The sequence below is a fragment of the Scophthalmus maximus genome, chromosome 10, assembly GCF_022379125.1.
Source record: "Scophthalmus maximus strain ysfricsl-2021 chromosome 10, ASM2237912v1, whole genome shotgun sequence".
In the NCBI taxonomy this organism is placed as follows: Eukaryota; Metazoa; Chordata; class Actinopteri; order Pleuronectiformes; family Scophthalmidae; genus Scophthalmus; species Scophthalmus maximus.
The window spans coordinates 15,171,454-15,185,253 of record NC_061524.1 but is presented as its reverse complement, the minus strand read 5'-3'; the positions used below and the strand labels follow the sequence as shown (position 1 = coordinate 15,185,253).

Below are 13,800 nucleotides of genomic sequence, written 5' to 3'. Positions count from 1 at the left end.
TAACAACTGCAAGATTTTTCATCATCATCCTCTGAGTAAGGCAGTTTTTGTACGTATATAAACTTTCTCCGCCTCTTAACCTGCACTCCCTTTACTCATCCGAGGCTCAACAAGCTCCCCGCGCCATTGCTTCACACAGAACAAATGAAGCCTGCTTGCTATTTAAGCCTGCTTACTGCGTCAGCTCAAAACAGTCTGGTATAACAGGCTTATGCTGGCAATAACTCTTAGAGCACGTACCCACGCACAAGCTCAAATCTAAGTGCAAGAATTCAGAGGGAGAAAAAAAAATAATGAATGAAGTAGGTGGGAAAGAGCTGCGGTGTGGGAGAGGCAAGGTTACTGATTGTGGGTTGTGCACCTACAGGTGGTTTTACCCGCGCTGTGCGAGTATTGCCAATGCGTATCTTGGCTGTGAATAGAGGCACGCTGCCCCTCTGTCTCGTTCTGTCAGCGCTGCTGACACACTGAAAGCCCCTCGCCTTGGCAGCCGACTCACTAGATGGCTCACATTCCGATTCAAAGCGCCGCAGCATTGTGAGCAGGATGTGGGATCGCTGGCTCACACAGGGGGTGTTCTTCCATCTCGCATTTGATCTACGACGCGCATTAATGCTTTTCCTCGTGTGAATGGAACGTAAATGCGGGTTCACACAAACAACTGTGAAGTGTTTGTTTGCTGGCGCAAGCTGCTGTTTTTATCATGATAGAGCAGGTTGGTCAGGGCGCAAGTTGGATCATACCGTGGCCTGGATACTGCTAAATTTAAGATAAAGGTAAAAAAAAAAGACGACATGGTTTTAGATTATTATTATTATCTGTATGTGGCAGTAGAAACAAAGAGACTAGGAAAGTGTGTGTATGAGGGTGTGTTCTGCAGACAGTCGGAGGTGCACTTGGATGAGAATCAGAGACAGTATTGTTTTTTGCCTGCAGGATAGAAGATAACATTCCAGAAACAGCAGGCGGTGTATAAATTGAATTCAATACGATGAAATCGAACAGATAGAAATGTGGTTTATTATCAGGCGAAGGGGCACATCAATAAAGCCCTCCAGTCAACATTATCCAAGCTCCCATATAGTTTGATACTATCTTGGCCTCAGTTTCACTTATTTTCAAAGCCAAGGGAAGATCACTGTACCATCTAATCATTTTTTTATTTGAGAATGGAGTTGAACATGATGCAACCTTATCTTCTCAAGCTACAGTTCAAATCCCTGTTGACTTATTGGTGTGCGCAGATACTGTAGAGTGATTTTTATGGGAACCAAAAAAGCTGCCAGCAGAGCAAACAAGCTCAATCTTCTCCCCGAGCCATTTTCATAACGTGCAAAACGCAGAAAAAACGGAGATGGCGGCGAGCTGAGGTCGGCCCAAAGATGTCGTCATAATTATGCGAAGCATTGTTCAGCAGATACAAAATTCTGTTTTGGTTTTGATAAGTTTACAGACCATATTTCCTCACCTCCTCTCTTCCATCACTGCTCTTGTTTTCATTCCCCGCTGACCTTTGCACCTCAGCTAATCAATATTACTCACAGCTAATAATCTCTGGACCTTACTCGTGAGATTGTCTTGTGCACACCTCACTATCTCTGCAGCGCGGCGGTGACCTATTTTAAGATTGAGAGCGTTTCCTCTTGATACAGGCACAGTGTACTGCCTTCAAGTAGGCAACAAAAGTGTCTTTCATGGTCATCAATCAACAATGGTTGTCTCCTCTTGTTCCTCCTTTCTCTAACTGGCCCCTGTGGCCAACAGCCAATCAATTCCACTCTTTCCTTTCCAGCCCCCTGATTGGACGAGGGCCTTAAGATTAGGTCCAGCCTGTATTGTTGGGCCTAAAGGTTTAGCATGGTTTGAAAAGAGTCTCAGCAATTGTGTGTGTGTGTGTGTGTGTGTGTGTGTGTGTGTGTGTGTGTGTGTGTGTGTGTGTGTGTGTGTGTGTGTGTGTGTGTGTGTGTGTGTGTGTGTGTGTGTGTGTGTGTGTGTGTGTGTGTGTGTGTGTGTGTGTGTGTGTGTGTGTGTGTGTGTGTTGTGTGTGGTGTGTGGTGTGTGTCAGGGAGATTCTAAAGAGGAAAGGCTGGAGGGTGTGGGCGAGGTGGTGGCCAGCCGCCCAGATATGCCCTCCAAGCAGAGTTTGAATTCCAAACCACACAAGAAGGTTGGGGGGGTCATGTGAAAGACAACAGACACATCAGCATGCTGCATGTATTTCTTTGACTGAACTCATACACCAACTGAAGAACAGAAAGTGTATCCAATGTACGTTGTTGTGCTAGTAAATAGTCTGTAATCGCAGTAATCTATTGCTTCAATTTTACTCGTCAGAGTTAAAAGAAGATTTTAAAAAATCTTACTGTAATGTCTCTTAGATGCATGATATCACAACTTCTTAAAAAATGGATTTTCATTTATTGCCCTGAGCAGAAAATTAATGAATTCAAAAGGGAAAAAAGAAGAAAAAAAATCTAAGGAAAGTTTCAGTATGTAACTACAATGTACAAGAGCATGGAATGAATCAGTTGTGGAAGAGGCTGCACAGAGATTTAAGTTTTTCTCCCCAACCTCCCCACCACACACACACACACACACACACACACACACACACACACACACACACACTCCCATGCAGCCTCGCAAAGCAACAATAGGGATTAGCTTGCATAACTGTCAAAACATGTTTGAAACACACGGACCAATGTCTCCCACAAATAGTTTTTTCTTGGTTTTTTCATCGTCCCTCTCTCTCACTCACACACACACACACACACACACACACACACACACACACTAGAGACATAATTGCGGGGTAAGAATCAGTTTTTATCTGCCATCTCTGTTCACCATGAAGATTCCACTCGTCGTGGTGGAGTTTCAGGATGAATACAAGGTGAGAAACACCTGAAGTAGCTTCCACTGTTTTTCCCTTTTATGCGTTTATCTATTTACTGAACTACAATTTCTCTTCATCATGGCCAAGACAACGGAGGGTAAAAATGCTTTGGGTCAATACACTTTGGTTCAAAGTTCTAGTTTTTGAAATGAGCTGCATAATCTGTAAAAATCCTATGATCTGAAATTTTGCATGGAATCCATTAGCTATTAAGGCTCATTGTGTAATCTGCCTCCTTATCCTGCTTGTTTGCAAACATTTCCCGCAGGGTCAGTCGGTCCACAGACCGCAGTGGCTACAGATCAGTAATCCAATGCACGCAGACACACAGAAAACAAAAAAAGATAAATCAGAGAGAGCTTTAGTTCTCCAAGAATGTCACAGACTTGCACTAAAACTGGCAGCTCCGGTGCCACCAGGAAATCTCGGGCTTATATGGTCTGACTGATTACTGCCTCACCTCAGGCCGTTCGCAGAGCCCCGGCCGGCCAGGAACGACTTCGTCAGAGGGGACTGTGGCACGTAGTTGCTGAAATGTGATGAAATTATGTTAGAAGACTTTTAGCACCACGCAGTCACATAGTGCTAAACCCATAGATGCCTGTCACACCGGGCGGTGGTGAAGAGATGTGCTGACAAGTGTTTGCCCTCCGCTGTCTTTGGCCCTCTTGCGTGCAAATTCACAATCCGCCCAAGTATTTATTTTTCCCCCCCGCTTCATGTTTGCTCTTTTTTCTTTTTTCCCTCCGTGCCCATCTCGACTCAGCCCGTCTCTGTTGTTCTCGTTCCAGCATCGGATGCTTCTCCATTAGACGTCAGGGCCGAGGCAAGGGTCAGAAGGTACATTCAGTCGCACACTACAGAAAGTTTCACCTCCCTCCTCCTGCTGGCCCACCACACACACACACTGAGGCACGCACGCTCCACGCACACACACTGAGGCACGCACGCTCCACACACACACACACACACACACATACACACACACCTCCCTGCACTGTCAACTTAAATCCTTACAACTGGCTTCAGTTTCCCTTAATCAGTCTTTGTGAAGGTGCTTTGACCAGATCACCGTCATGGAACCTAATGTAAAGAGACAGACAGGAGAAAGAGATCCCCAAACTGGGGCGGGGGCCTTTATATTTTATATGTGTGTATGTATGTGTGTGTGTGCGGCTAGCATCTTGTCAGCTTCCAGTAAAAGCCTGTGAGTGATGGGAGATTTCATATGAATCTTGTGACACACGCACGCATACACACACATTACAAACAGACTGTTATTGTAACAGGGGCCAGGAGACTATGGCTGTCGTCAGTATTTTGGGTAAAACTTGCTACCACAGTGCTAGGATTCACACAATTGGTACATGTGTGAGTGCGAGCATGCTCGCATATCTAGTTCAATATCTCTAGACGGAAAAAAAAATGTGTAACCTCCAGCTGGGGGCATGTGAGCGTCGGCTTCGTACTCGTTTCAAGCAGCATTTGTTGAATGTATGATCCCCGGATCCCACGCATATAGACGGTGATGTTTAACTGCGCCGTCAGCCATTATGAGAAGAAATCAGATGGTAGAGAAGAACTGGAGAGACGGTAAAAAAAAAAAGAAAGAACAATAGCCACAAAAGAGAAAATGATTTTTCACAGACCTCTTGACAAAGCACAGTTGCTGCACATGCAGTTGACTTTACACGTCAGCATCATTCATTACTTCGTTGAAAGCTGGACAAAGTCAAGAGTAACCTTTTTGCCTGTGATATATTTGTCTTCACCGCTCGATCTTGTTATTTTAAGGAAAACGGGATGGGTTCGGTTCAAAGTAAAAGTTTTAGATCTGTTTTAAAGATTCGACAGAGGCCCAGGGAGTGCTGCAGTGAAACCTCACTCGAGTGTAATGGAGTTTCTTTTGTGGCAGCGCGGGTAACCTAAAGTTAAATGCTCAAAGCGACCACAGGTCAGGCTGAGCCGAGGCAAGGCCAGCTACATGCACGTTAAAAAGAATACGGTGGAATACATAAATGTGGGTCCTTTTTGAAACGCTGATTTTATTTTAAAAGAAGGACGTCGACTGCTTTGAAGCTCAGCAGTCTTCCCATTTGAACCTCACAACCTGTATGCGAGCTACTGTACAGCAGCGTGAGTCTTCAGGGCCGCTCTACGTGTTCCTGTACGTAATATGAACCCAAGCGTGAGAGAGTTGTGTGTTCAGGCCATTACTGCGAGATCTGCTGTGATTTATGAGCTGTAGTTTTCATTGTTAAACACTTTCCTGTCACTTGATCTGTTTGCTCTGTGTGTGTGTGTGTGTGTGTGTGTGTGTGTGTGTGTGTGTGTGTGTGTGTGTGTGTGTGTGTGTGTGTGTGTGTGTGTGTGTGTGTGTGTGTGTGTGTGTGTGTGTGTGTGTGTGTGTGTGTGTGTGTGATCGATCCATCTGGTTGTCTTTCAACATAATCCCAAATATGTCAGTGAGGACAGTGAGAACCCATTCTTCCTCTTTACGTTATCTCCCCATCTTTGTGTGTGCGTGTGTGTGTGCGTGCGCGCGCGCCTGCCCTCCCCTCTCATCTCTGTAATGACCAGGGTCATCAGTTAAGGATCAGACCTCACCTCTGTTGAGAAATGGAGAGATAGAAGTTTCAACAAACAGGGAAGGATTTCCCCATATCTCAGTGCGAGATCACATGATAACATTTTTTGGGCTGTTGGGAGAGAAGGGCTCGGCATTTATGTCTGCATTCAACATTCATTATTCCGAGGCTTTTTGAAAGGCCTTTCGCTCACTGGCCCGCTGAAAGCCAAACACTATTGGTTTTGTTAAAACAGATTTGCAGATCATCCGGAGATTTACAAGCCAGTTCATCAGGGTCTCGTCCTGTAATGAGCTGGAACACTTGAGCGACACCGTCTAAATGCATCTGATAGAACAAAGCCGATGGCTGAGCACTTATTGTAATGGGTCATCTTGGGAGTTGTATCATACATTATCCATGCCAGTGACTTTGTGTAGCTGCATATTTCTCTCCTTTTGCGCTGTTTTACGAGTAGTCTATTATTCAAATTGTCCTGTGCAGTGCAGGGCCCCACAAGGTTACTTTCACAACCTTTCACATTTATCAACATGAACAATTCTGACACAAAGTTAAAATCAAGAGAGTAAGTTACCTCTTTTTTTTATGGTGCCACAATCATAAAAAATGGTGGGTGTACTCCAGTAATCAATTTTTATGGACACAGTGACAGCACTCAGGGTTGTTTTAGTGCAAGATTCAAATGAAGTGAAGCTTTTGTTAGATGGAAAATATGAAGGCTCCAGCTAATCTCAGCCAACCAGGTTTATCTGAGGCAGACTGCGACCGAACGGCTCAAGTTCATTTTGTTTACACATATAAAGCTGACTGAACAATTTGATAACATAATTTTAAATTCAATATGGGTTAAAAGCCAGAACAATTGTTGGATGTCATGGAAGATTGGTGTAAAATGTTTTTTTTGTCTTTGTTAACAACCATAACTCATCCGTGAAGCATTTCTAACTGGCGTATAAAGAGTTTTACTTATGTCACCATATGTAAATAACAGTTTTAACCTCAAGCCTCACCTGTTGCTCGTACACACAGTGATTAGATTGTGGCTGCAAAGTTTTAACATTTCAGACATCTAACGTGAGAAGTAAAAATAAGGTTGCACATTATTTATTACACAGCGGACAACCTGGATAGAGTTTCATCCATTTCTGAAGTTCTTTCACACTGGAGCTGTGTGTGAGGAAAGTGCATGATTGGAGCAGTTTGTGGCGAAGCAGCAGCAGCAGCACAGTACAGCACCCGCCTGGGGAGTCAGAGTGAAATGTGCATGGCTGAAAGAATGTGACATATTACATAAGACCCATGTGTCCCGCACGAACCCTGCCCAAATAAATGAAGGTAAGAACAAACTAGTTAATTGTTAAGTACAATGGTGCTTTTCACTAATCCAGTGGGCAGACGTGCTACTGTACTGTGTTAGTGGAAGAACAGCAGTCTCACGTTGGCAGCGGGGCGGCCGTTCCAAAACCACTTCATCTGCCCTCTTCCAGACTGGTTACCATACACCTCTGCTAGTTTTGGACAACACAAACTTTGGAACAAGAAAATCATAATTCTCTCCGCTCTCTCTCTCTCTCTCTCTCTCTCTCATACTTGCTCACTGTGTGGCTGTGTCTCTCTCTCTCTCGCTCTCTCATGCACATTACCCCACACATACCAATTTGCACAGATGAAAAATGTCAAGGGCAGACCACCTGGCTGTTCCATGCCTGGTCAGAGGAAAATCTTCCTGTCCTCATCAATGAGGCGCAGTGTGCAGAGCGTGCGCTGTCCCGCTCACATATCACAGCCATTAGACAGGCATGTGTTGGGCCGACTCCAGGGCAGTGCCTGCTGCTGCTCCGCTCACTGAAGTCCCATTCAAAGTAATCCACACCGGCCCCACCAATTTCACAAGTGCAAAAATGTGTAACGAGGAGAGCTCGCTCTGCGCAGATGATCCCTGGGTGGATTCAGTCGTGTGGAAAGGTCTATTTCACAAGTCCAAACGCTGTTGGGTCGGGTTTAAAGAAGCAGTAACGTTGATCGGGGCTTCTTCAACTGTTTCACTCAGTAACCTGGCACCCAACCTCATTCAGAAGCACCACTGTGTTATGATCACATACCCATTGGAAACAAAAGGTATTTATCACATTTCCATCCAACTGTCATGTTGTTACATGATCGGTGATTCAAAATTGAATGCACTTCTGTGGTCTGGTCTTCTAGAAGTTTATGAAATTTCTGAACACAGGGAACGTGAAGAAAAGAATAAAAGAGAATACACAAATTTTTGGAAAGACGTGTCGGTGGGGGAGTGAATGCACTAGAATAGTCTTTTAGTAATTTTTAGAAAAATATGACAAATAATTGAGTTCAATTTGCATCGATAGTGTTTCTAATTTCACAATGAACGAAAGAAAAACCTTAGCTATGACAAAGCTGGTGTCATTACCAAAATGTTAATTTAAAGTGGCTATAATCGCAATGCAATAACCGTGCGTCAGATAACAATATGACAGATGAAAGGGCTCCCTCGTAGTGATGAACCTGCAGTGAAATATACGCTGAATCTGCTGTTACTCTTGCCTTTAGAGTGCTTTAGAGAGAATTTCAGCTCATTGTTCAGCTTTACACGCTTCACATTTACTGTTCTGGTTCACTCACTGATTGAGTGTCATCTATTTTCTTTAATGTTGGTAATTGTTTCATAGCGTATTGTGTCCTGTCCTCTGTCAGAGATACGGTTGCTCACACAGGCCAATACACTCACTGAACATGCAGTAATTTCACTGAAAGACACTGTACTGTATGATTTTCTTTTCTAGAAAGAGCTGCAGGCTCCTAATGTGTGTGACTGACTGACGTCCCGGTTGTTAACAGACCTCTCTCAGCGAGGTTAGGAAAAAAACCTTGCGCAGCGAGAAACAGACTCTACAAAGTACAAAGTGCCAAAGATCATACAACATAAGCTGGTTTTGGATTGCATTACAATATAGCTTCTATTGTGGCAATGCTGGCATTTCCAAGACAAAGGTTTAAACAATTCTCTGCATGTGTGTGCGTGCGTGTGCACGTGTGTGCTGTGTCATTTTAGATTAGCAAGCTAAACTCAGTACTTACTGTAATTAATCTGAATCCATCCAGATGGGGAACGGTTTCAGTTTCATCTACCACAAGGAAGAGCTATTAGACTCTATGTCCTTGGGGCCTTTCCTCTCGTTCTCCTTTTCCTTTTGGTGACAGTACGAGTGACAGCATACTTGAGGACAGGCTCTGAGTCATGGGACAGCTCTTCTCCTCCCTCGTGCTGACAGAACTCTCTCTCTGTTCCTCAGCGCGTCCTCTTCTTCTGGCAGGTGCTGAAGAGCTCTCTTGATCTTCCTCTCCACCTCCGTCCCCGACGCCCTCCTCCCGCGATTGTCTCTGTCTCCGCATTCATTTCTCGGGTCACTGCTCTGATTATTGTTGCAGTCTGGTTGCACTTTGCGCCACTTGACAGTTATAATTTCCTAGAGAAAAGAAGAAAAAAAAACCTCTCCCTTTCCTGTATCCTGACTGCTGTCATCCTGAATGTATGGCTTTTTAAAGCACTAAATGTTTCCATTGGATACAGTACATTACACATTAGCCGAGGTAATGTAAACCTACGAACATACAGTAACCAGTTTGTCCCGTCTTTACAATGATTAATATGCACACAACCAATACCCATGAATACATTAAATCTCAAATGTATCTACCTGAATCGGTAGAAGAATGCAGAAAATAATTTAAATATACATTTGGTTATTATTTTTGACTTGTTTACACAAACTCAAAAAGACAGTTTGATTTTGACAGCTGTCTGGAAAACTTCATTGACTTCATAGATCATCACAGCTGGAGAGCAAGTGTTCACCTCATTCTCTCACTGCAGACCTTTAAAGTGGAATCTTGGCAGAATGTGAACCCCTGTGCAGCAACGGAACCACATTCAATAACCCCCTTTTCATATACTGCAAGATCCCAGACTAATTTATTAAGGTCTATTTTTTTCGTGCTTCCAGATGAAATGGTCTCATTGTTGGCTCCGGCGGTGAAACCATCCCACAGCTTCGGTGCATTACCCTGCTACTCTTCTCCTTAAAATGCGAACCAGCTTTTCGAGCATGTGGACGCCGACGCGGCGCTTCCTTTCTGCTCTCGACATCTCTTTCCCGCCACGGTCTCACCTCTCTTTCCCCTTGCCCCTTTTTCCTCCCCAAAAAAGGTAAATAGATTTCCTCGCGAGTGCGCTCGTGTGTCTCCACCACCGTTGGGAGGTGATGGGACATTCGGAGGACGGTCAAAGCGCGTGTTCCTTTGAGTCCGAGAACAGGAGAAGGTGTAATTTCCTGAGGCCGCGGCCCAGGTGGGCTCTAAAAATAATCTCGGCTCTCACAGTTTGGAAAATGACCTGGTTGATTAAAGGTTCCCTGAGCCAAGAAATTCTCTGATCTGGTCCGGGGCCACCCTGTGTTGCTCAATCTGTTACCCCTTGGCTCTAAGTCAGCCAGATTTATGGATCATCATAGCAGAGCTCCCCCAGGAAAAAAAAAAAAAAAAGGCTCACTAAGACATTACCTGTGCAATGTGTAATAAGCTGTGTAATTAGATTTAACAAGTACAGGGAAATTGGTGATAACACACGTGCAGCTACACACTCTGCTGTAATCACCGGCGCTCGGCACCGGGGCGGGGAGGCCGGCGAGTGCGGCGAGCACGGAGCACTTCAAAGCAACAGAGGACTCGCAAAGGCAGCGAGATGACCGGGGAGATAGCGAGGGATCAGCACATGAAGGGGAAACAAAAGGAGGAAGGCTATCTCTGTAAATTGCACTCCAGAGAGAGAAGGAAGACGCGGGAGGAAGGCGGGAACATTGGCCGCACTGCACGCTGAAGTTATTATCTTCTTTTACGTTTTTTACTCATCTTCGCTGTATCCAAACGTGTTGGTTTACATCTGTTTTCTATAAGAAAGTGAAGTTAATGTACATCTCTGTCCGTCTGTCTGCCTTTTGTCTCAGTCTGTCTCTCGCACACATTCACACACTTGAGCTCGTCTGATTAAGTCTGAATAAAGTAGCCAGCAGTTCTGGGAAGAAGTGGGCCGGGTCCAGTTCTGTGTGGCTGCTTCCAAGTGTCTGTGATAATACAAAGCCTGTGTGTATGTGAGTGTTTGTGGGTGTTCACACATCCACATTATAATGTGTGTGTGTGTGTGTGTGTGTGTGTGTGTGTGTGTGTGTGTGTGTGTGTGTGTGTGTGTGTGTGTGTGTGTGTGTGTGTGTGTGTGTGTGTGTGTGTGTGTGTGTGTGTGTGTGTGTGTGTGTGTGTGTGTGTGTGTGTGTGTGTTTCATTCATTTTCACGTTCACCCTCCACAGTGAGTGCAGCTAGTGTTTTTTTTCTTCTTTTTAAAGCCTGCAAGTTGTCAGGAGTCGCTGTTATTGTGCTTGTTACCGTCGCTTCATACTTCAGTTTTTTCTCCTCTTCTCTCGAGTGTCGATCTGTTGTTCCCTCCTTTTCCCCCTGACTGATTGATGAGAGCTTTCTCAGGTCCGAGCGGCGGCGGCGGCTCTCCGTGCAGGTGTACCTCAAAACAAAAGTGAAATTATCTAGCGTTCTACAATCCCACATTCCTCTCAGAATAGGTTTGATCCGTCAAACAAATTATTCCGCATCCTCGGCTCACATTCTCCAGCCTTCTCCTCAGAGCCGAGGCACTATTTTCCCCCTCGAATTTTTCAAAGTGTATGTTTTGATTAAATCGTTAGAAAAAGAAATTGTTGTGGCACTGCAGCTGAAAATGCCGCTTTTATTAAAAACAGGCAAAAACAATCCTGCTGGATATATTAAGTTCCTTCTGCGTTTTTGCTCAGATGATAGAATAATATGAGCCCTTCTGTTCTTTCCGTTATTAATCTCGAGTTCTGCTCTTTTTCATGTGGTTCAATTTCCCAACCGCTGATTCATGGAAAAAGAATGACAGAAATTGTGTATCAGAGGATCAATCACTGATTAACTTTCTCTTTATCCGAACATTTTTTTGAGCAAACAGCCAAATCACATCTCTAAATATTAGTGTTACTCTGTGGAAAAGGTATCAACTGGGTTTCCTTTTCCCCCCCAGCCTTCTGTCTCTGTCTGTGCTCCACTAGATGGGGCAGTGGGCACAGTTGATCTTTGGCCTCTGGCTGACCCGTCCTGCCGGGCTGTCTCTGGATTTAAATCGCTGCTCTCTCCCTAAATGCTAAGTAGTACAGAGATTCCTCTGTAATAAAGTGGAAGGGATTTACCTTCACCTACCAGAGTTTAGGTGTGATGCCTGATGGCTTTATGGATCAAACAGACCCCGACCAGTACTGCATTTGGCTTGTGAGAGTGTGTGTTCTCATTTTTAATCAGAAAACATCTTGTGCTGTATGTAAGTAACGCTGGGTCATACCTGCTACAACTAAACGTTGGGTGCCGCTGATATAGAGTGGGACGACAGGCTGAAGCGTCCCCCCCCCCCCCCCCCCCCCCCCCCCCCCCCCCCCCCCCCCCCCCCCCGACGCTCAGCCATCTGCTCTGCCATCTGAGTCCGGGAAAAACTGGCCGGCCTCACCTTTCTATCTACTCTAAACTCCGCCGGCCTGTGCTGTACCCCAGCCACGGCAAAGAAATAAGCTTCCCAGCAGCCGGCTGAAATTCTGCTCTCGCTGTGGGCAACAAGGAGTCGCGCTTGGCACGCAGCCCGAACCCTCACTTTCATTAATGATTCCAGTCGTTTTCATACGGTCGGAGCGAGGGCTGCGTTACTGTCTCATTTAATGCAGGAGACGGTGGATTAGTCTCTTTCCCCTGGAAACGGATTACCCGCAATCATGAGGCTCATTTTGTGAGGGCTAAGGAACGTTACTGTGACAGTAATAAAAAATGTCCTCTGATCTAGCAGATGATCACCTGGTGTTGTCTCCGCGCAATGCATGGCACAGTCTCCCGACCAGCAGACCTGCGCAGGTCGGCGCCGACCGGCTCTCAGTCCTCGCTCCGAATACGCCGGATCCCTGCGCCCTGTAAACAAATGGCTGCCAGATAACTGGCAGGCGGCTTCCCTGGACGTTTGATGGAATAAGTGCATTTTAATCTGCGCAGAAACTTGGCCGCGAAACGCGGATCCGCAGCCAAACAGCACATCAAAACTCAGAGGGGGGATTATTTTTTCTTTTCTGTCTTTTTCTTTTCTTTCCTCTTGACAGGCTCATTTTTCTTCCCTCAGTGGGATGGCTGCTGCCTGTGGTATCATTACACCCCACCGCATTACCGAGCAGTCTATCACGGGGGCTCAATCCAACAGCTTTCATGCGTGTTGCTGTCAGTATCACTGACGGGGGCCTTGCTGTGCGAAGCCCCGAAAGCTCATAAATTCTGTATGTTTAACAAGTCGACCTTTTGTGTCTCGCTTGTCTCGCGGCGTCCCATGTGCGCTGCCAACATTTTCAGCGGTACAGGAGCTTTAATGTACACAAAATGCTGAAACAGCCAGGGCCGTCATCCGCAGGGTGAGAACTCTTTTATTTCAGGTTTGGTCACCCCAGTCTTCACAGGAGTCTCCTTCCTCTGAACACCAGTAGATTTGTAAGGGTCGTCTTGTCTCTCTTTCTCTCTCTCTCCCCCCTCATCTCTCCGTCCTGGCGTTGAAGACTAATGCAGCGTCATCTGCCTCCTGGCTGGACCCTCTGTCTTCATTATTGGAATAAGGCCCTTTCTGCTGCTATATTTTTTTTGCGTGTGTTTGTGTGTGTATGTAATTTACTCGCTTCCTCTCATGATAATCGATACTTCTCAGTGTAATCTGGGTTAATACCAGTTGGAATCTGTTAGGTCTTTGTATAAAAGGGAAAATAAATTATATTGACACACTTTTTACAGGCTGTATTTTGTTGGGCTGTGTTTCACAAATCTATCTCCACGTGCACGCTTATTTGTTTTGTTTTCTCAAAATAAACCGTTCAGGGTCTTCAGTTCTCTGGTCCAGGAGGAACGACACAGGAATTCAAAAACAATCCGGTCGGACCAATCTGAACAAAACAGCTTCTTCAGATTGCACAACTGCGTGAATAAGAAGCAGATTTAGTAAACGATTTAGTCCAAAGCAAGTTTAGCTGAAGCCTGAATTACCTCTTACAAATTCAAAGAATCACCCAACCAGAGCATGAAATCATCGTCGTTACATTACAGTACATTAACATTGGCTGCCGTTTGATATCCGCGCACTCGTCGATGCGTCGGGACGTCGGTGTTGCCTTTGATCAGCAGCTCTGTACGAGCAA

At 45.3% G+C, this 13,800-nt stretch overlaps 1 long non-coding RNA gene across 2 annotated transcripts in view; it reads left to right on the top strand.

Moving 5' to 3' along the window:
• The window catches only part of LOC118284103, a 142,988-nt gene that overhangs the window by 124,930 nt on the left and 4,258 nt on the right, over positions 1-13,800 (top strand). Inside the window, exon 4 of one of the 2 annotated variants that reach the window (XR_007031544.1) lies at positions 3,691-3,739. The exons of the other annotated variant lie outside the window; for it this stretch is intronic. This is a non-coding gene — a long non-coding RNA (uncharacterized LOC118284103). The remainder of the gene's footprint in view (positions 1-3,690; positions 3,740-13,800) is intronic. 2 annotated transcript variants of the gene reach the window in all.